Source organism: Pteropus medius, unplaced genomic scaffold (assembly GCF_902729225.1).
Source record: "Pteropus medius unplaced genomic scaffold, Ma_sr-lr_union100, whole genome shotgun sequence".
Classification (NCBI taxonomy): Eukaryota; Metazoa; Chordata; class Mammalia; order Chiroptera; family Pteropodidae; genus Pteropus; species Pteropus medius.
This window is the reverse complement of record NW_024347867.1, coordinates 629249-636105: the sequence shown is the minus strand read 5'-3', so window position 1 is coordinate 636105 and position 6857 is coordinate 629249. Positions and strand designations below refer to the sequence as shown.

Sequence of the window (6857 nt, the reverse complement as noted above, 5' to 3'; positions counted from 1 at the left end):
GTTGAATTTGGTTTGTACAAACCTTACTATCCCCAAATAAAAACTATAATAGAACACTTTAGCATAACAATTTAATACAATTACAGGATACTTGATTAATTAAGTAACATACATACTACAATTTCTATATGACCTTGAATAGCATATCTTATTATTTTCTTTTCCTCAGTATCAGCAGAAATTTAAGGTTGTATAGACTCTTAGCCTTTTCTAACTGCTTTAAGACTTCTCTTTTATGTCCTCTGAACTTCCTCCTAAGTGCCTAAACTACCAGTCTCCTATTGAACCAAAATGAGTGGGTCTTAACTTGAGCTTAGGGCTAAAATGCCATCTGTCCTAGTTCCTGAATGTGTGAAACTTGAAGAGGGATTATTGCCACCCTTAGTGCTTCTCTGACAGTATGGTAATTTAAATGGGATCAGCACTGTGGCAGTATGCGTCACACTAAACTCAAGGTCTATAGAGTAGGATTCACGTTTAACTTTTTTTATCAGTGTATATATGATATGTCCTTGCTGTAGGCAGACATGTCCTGTCAAGATATGCCCTCTTTGAATGTAGGGAGGAAGTGCACTTTAGACTTTGTTCACCACGATCATCTCTGAGGATGAATTTGTTTTCAGATTGAATCAAGATTCAAATTATCACTAAATATGGCATACTTAAAATTTCATTCATCAAACATTTATTTGACGTGTTATGTGCCAGGCATTCCACTAGATGTTGTAGATACAGTGATGAAAGATTCAGTCCCTAACCTGAAGGAGTTATAGTTTAGTGAAACTCAAGTAAATCAGATAACCTCAAGGGAAGTCTGCACTAGACAGTGTAAAAGCTGAATGTCTAACTCAGATGGGCCTGGACCTTATAAAAGGTGGTTGAACTTTATTCTATAAGTGAAATAGAGCTCTTTAAGGGCTTTTAGCAAAGGAATATTTTCTTTTTAGAAAAATTTATCTCATAGCTGTGAGGAGAATGAATTGGAGGGCTAAGATTGGTGACTTGGAAAGCAGTTAGGTAGTTATAGTGATTTAGATGAGAGACAGTGGTGACAGTGGAGATGTATTATAACAGGAAAGGAATGGGCCTGTTTCTGATGTGGCCATTTTTCAAACTTCTCTATGTGAAGTCCTTACTGATAGAAACAAAATAATTCTATTGGCAGAGATTTTCTATGCAGGGTAAAGGATTAGCATTGATCTGGCCAGAGTGATTGGACCACTATGTTAGAGCTCTTTGACCATAACATCGGTCAAACTGATGCAGGACAGGATAAATTTCTCCGAGTGCTGGGAGGAGACTAAGCCCTGCATCGCAAGAAGAGGGTCCTTTGGTGGAGAGTGGAGAAAGAATTCAACACACGCCAAAGTTGGAGTCAAAAGGAAAGTTTATTAGAAAAGGAGTAACACTCCACAGACAGACTGTGGTCTCCTCTCAGAGGCAGAGAGTGGAAGGGACAGTGAGAGGGACCAAGAGAGCCATGGAAAGACAGTGAGTAGGGGGACAGAATAAAGGCACTGAGAGGGACCCTGAGTGTTTAGGGAATTCAGCTTATATGTCATTCTTTAGTCCCTGTGAGTTGTAGTTTAAAAGACTTCATTAACCTATTTCCTTTGATATAGACATACAGTGAGGAAGGGGAAGGGGAAGAGTATGTAGTGTGAAAAGGTAAGAATATGTGGAGCGAAAGGCCTGCTGGCAGTTCCCAGCCTTTAATCCACAGATTTCCATAGGGAATGACTCTCTTGGTTTCTGTTTCCCCTTCACAGATGTGGAGAATGAATTTTTAGCAATCCCAGCAGAAATATTCCTTTGTTCTGAAGGTGTCCTCTTGGCCTGGCTGCAGAGCTGATCAGCATATTGCAGTCTCTGATTGTGGCTTTATTTACATTTTAATTCTCTTGCCTTTTTCCTACATTAAAACTATAATCAAACTCCAGCCTAATATTTCTAAAAGTATGGGCCATGGATAACATAATCCAAAGAATCTAGGGAACTTGTTAAACTGCAGACTCCCCGGACAGACCCCAGACATACTGAATCAGGGAATAGGGACCCAGGAGTTCAGTGTTTTAACAAGTTTCCCAGGTTATTCTCCTGCATATTAAAGTTTGGAGATCACTGATCTAGCCCAACAATTTTCAAAATATGATCTGGGACCAGTGGCCCCTAAGACTCTTTCAGGGGTCCATGAGGTCAAAACTATTTTCATAATACGTAGACATTATTTGCCATATTCACAGTGTTGACATTCACACAGAGGGTGTAAAAGCAGTGGTCAGAAAAAAACTGCTAGCTCCTGAGCACAAATTAAGACAGAGGTACCAAACTGTACCTCCATGCATTTACAGTAAAAAAAAATGTCAGTTTTATTTAAGAATGTCCTTGATGAATCGGTAAGAATAATTAATTTTATAAACCTATTATTCATCCTACCCTGTCATATACAATTTTTTTGTATATTCTGTATGATGAAATGGAAAGTAGGCATAACAGTTCTGTAGCAGACCAAAGTATGATGGTTGGCTGAAGGAAAAGGACTAGTATGACTGAATTGTGAGCTGAATCAACCACTTTCTTCAAACAACTCCTTTTAATTTGAAAGAACTGACGAACAGTGGTCATTCAGACTTGAGTATTTGGAAGACCTTTTCTCAGAAATGAACTAAGTGACCCTGCCAGTTCAAGGAAAAACAAATTTGTTGCTAATGATAAAATTTAAGTGTTCAAGCAAAAATTAGAACTTCAGAAAACTTATCCACCATGTGAGCTTGACAACTGTCTAATACACTAATACTTAGACTTTTCTGATGAGATTGATGATACAATATCAATTTTTTTTATTTTTGTATTTTAAAATGAGTCACCATTTGTGAGATCTGCATAAATTAGTGAACCAGTACTTTCCAAATGACCAATGCATTATTATTAAACCATGCATAAATAATACATTCAATATACAAGATAGATCAATGGATTTTCATTTAATGAAGCACAGAGTTCATTGGTATGGTTTCAAATTCTACCTTGTGACTAATGTTTAAGAAACTACAACTTGTCTACTTGTGGTGTAGTGTAAAAGAATATCTACAATTATTTGAAAATTCTATTAAAACACTCCTCATTTTTCTAACTACTTATCTGTGTAAGTAAAGATGTCCTTCATACATTTCAATCAGAAGAGGTCACAATCAATCTAATGCAGAAGCAGATATGAAGATCCAGCTGTCATCTATGAAGTCTGACATTAAAGAGGTTTATACAATTGACAGTGCCACTCTTATTACATTTTTCAAGAAAATAGTTATTTTTAATTAAAATATGTTAATTACATTATTATGTATTTATGGCTTATTTTAAATGAATAAATAAATAGTTTAAAAATTCCTCGATCTTAATTTCTAATATTGTAAATATGAATAGAAATAATCTACATAAACAAAAATTTTTTTGGCATACTCAGTCACCTTAAAGAGTATAAAGCATCCTGAGACCAAAAACTTGGAGAAATGCTGATCTAGCCCTTGGGTTTTTAACAATATGTTAAACATATCACTACTGGAAGTTAGAGTAGTCCAGGCAGGACTAAGGAGTTTTTAACAATAATTCTAAGAATTGTTTACCTGTGAGTTTGACATAGCATCCAGAAATTATGCATCGGTATGTAACCTTTTGAATAGTGTTGCTTCTAATTCCCTAGAGTCTTTAATATGCTGTTTCCTGAGGACTCCATCTACCATAGATTTTTTAGTGCCATATCAGATCTGTGACCTATTCCCTAATGTATTACAGTTGACCTTCCATATCTGTGAGTTCCTTATTCATGGATTTAACCAACCACGTATCGAAAATATTCAAGAAAAAATGTTATGTCATTGCTGATGTGTACTATATAGTTAGCCCTACGATGGTTGTATCTGTACTGAACATGTACAGACTTTCTTTCTTATAATTATTTTCTAAACAATACAGTATAACAACTATTTACATAGCATTTATATTGTATGAGGTATTATGAATAATCTAGAGATGATTTAAAGTATATGGGATGCTGAGTATAGGTTATATTGCAAATACTATACCATTTTATATAAGAGACTGGAGTATCTGCAGATTTTGGAAGGCAGCTATGTTCACCACTATATCACCAACGCACAAGAATTTGCAGATTTTGGTATCCATGAGGGATCCTAGAACCAATCCTCCAGTTATATGAGGGACAGCTGGATTGCCTTCAAAACCTACAGCAGAAGTATTTGGGGATGCAGGGAAGAAAGAAAGGCAACTTCTGTGCTACACATGACTGTATGCCTCTGTTTCATTTGTCAGCTTAAAAAGAATTATAATAAGAAAAGGTGATTTTTGTCATCTTCACTGCCACCAACCCTCCTCCAAAGAGATGATTCGTTGCCATAGAGAATGTTAAGAACCATTGCTCTAGTCAACAGCTAACCCATATCAATTCCTATTTCCTATCCTGAACAGACTAGACTTTAAAGGCTAGTTAAGAGCAAAATGACATATAAACCGGATGTGTAGTACTGATTTCTCTGGTTCCCAGTGAACAACAGACATATATTTCCAATACTTTTTAGAAATCATTTGTATATTTATTTGTTCAGGTATAATTTAACTATTTTTTTTTCAAGGAAGCTGCTGTGAAGTAGTCAATTTAAGAAACAAATTTGGTTCATCTGTGGCTGAGAATAATCAAAAGGGTGCAAAAAATTGTCAGAAAACAGGAATTTGAAGAAAGAGAGGCTAATCTGGCTTAAAAGTTTAGGTAATTTATTTTGCTGGTTAAATGCCACTTAGGACTGCATTGCTGATGAGCATTGATATCCCTCTCTGAAACACATTGACCTTCCCCAGTTGCCCAAAGAGTTTGGGCTATAGAGTAGAAAACTGAGCCTTTGAAAGCAACTGTGGACAAAATGAATATTCAGAAGTCCACTTGAATTGGTTCCAGATTTTCTAATGGAGGAAATGTTTATTAAAGAAATATGTTGAAATTCTTCACACTTAGATCTTATTCATTCTAGATATGAGTGAATTCAGAAGTGCTGACTCCAATGATTTATCAGGATGTTGAGTAGTATTGAATGTGAGCTTAGTTTTAAAAGAGCTACTTTGGCCTTCAATTACCCTTGCTACTTGTAAGTCATTCATTGTGAATACTCTTTTCTAATATTAAAAATGGAATACTGGTTAAAAGTTACTGAATAGCTTTCCTCACCTCGTATTTTGCGTTGGAATGTCAATGTGCTATAAGTATGCCGTCATTATGCTTAGAATATTTAATATATTATAAAATGTTTTAGAATTTGCATTTGACATGTTAATATTTAAATATGGAAGGGGGAAGTCCAGAAGCACAGAACATATTACATGGTTTGCACTTGATAAATATTTGTTCAATGAATGTCTATGTTCACAAATAAATAAGATTAGACCAAAATCATATTAGCTTTTTTAAAAACATGGGTTGACCATCAACAGCATCCTATATCAAATTCCTATATATTCTGAATAATAACTAAAAAGCATTTTTTGCCAGTAGGGCCAAGACGCTCTTTATTTATATTAACTTTTTAATTGAATGATATTCAGTAACAATAGTAAGAGTTGTTATAACCTATTTTATTGCCTTTGTTCCCAAGACAGACACATGCCAAAACCTCTATTCATTGCTGAACACTTGAAATTGGAGTTTGTATTTCTTCTGCTACTTAATTGTTACCTATTCCTAATCTGTTCCTTCTCCCAAAATACTTGAGATAGCAGCATGAAATTGTGAAAACCTTGAGCCATGTTGTGTAATTAATGATTTTTAAATAGGTTCAAGGAATCCTTGTAGAATTGAGTGACTGCTGGTATCCAGATGAGTGTGGTTTAAGTTATACTGGACGCAGGAACTTTTATTTAAGCAACTAGAGTCCAGATTAGCTATTCTTGACCATTAAATTGTCAAATATGAGTACGGCCATGCCACCCTGAACACACACGATCTCGTCTGATCTCGGAAGCTAAGCAGGGTCAGGCCCGGTTAGTACTTGGATGGGAGACCACCTAGGAAGACCAGGTGATGTAGGCTTAAAAAAAAATAAGGACAAACATGGCAGAGTGGCAGAGATCTGTCCCCAGATCTCTCCCCTTGAAACAACAATAAGCTGAGCATCTAACAACAAAAAACACTCAAACTGCATACCAGCACATCTGAGCGTGGGATCTGTGCATAAGAGCTACTACAGGTCAGAACCCCTGGTGTCGGGTGGTGGACTGGGAGAAACAAAGAAGCTGCCTCTCACAGCAGCTGGAGCTCCCTGTAAAAGGAGGGGGAGGGAAGAGGCCGCAGTGAGTTTCCTGAATAGCCCTGCCTGGGAGTGCTGTGAGCTTTGTGCAGCTGACAACAGGGCCCAGTCATCAAGGTGGAAAGCAGAAAAGCAAGACAGCAGAGAAACAACAGTTGATTTTTACCAGCAACGGTTGCAAAAGTGAGGCCGAGCCACAGCCTCCAAACCCCAACCAAGAGGGCCCCTCCCTCCATACCCTCCGAGACAGAATACCGAGGAGCCACAGGGGAATCTGAGCAAACGCTACTGAAACTATCTGTAACACTGACTGACAGGAACTGAGACTGAGGGTAGTGAGCATGATTAGACATGTAGAAGGAAAAAAAGACATTATTAAGACTTTATATAAAGCAAGATCCAAGAGGCTTAGACATCACCTACTGGAAACTAAAAGGAAAACACCTTCTTTGCAACAGGCTAAGGACCGTTATATAATAAATCTTCTTTCTGGAAAAGAAATCAGAGTACACTTCCATTAATGCCTGAGTAGAGAAATAGTCCATT

At 36.8% G+C, this 6857-nt stretch overlaps 1 pseudogene; it reads left to right on the top strand.

The window, feature by feature from the left end:
- Positions 1-5975: 5975 nt before the first annotated feature.
- LOC120615851 (uncharacterized) lies at positions 5976-6094 on the top strand (annotated as a pseudogene).
- The last annotated feature ends 763 nt before the right edge of the window (positions 6095-6857 follow it).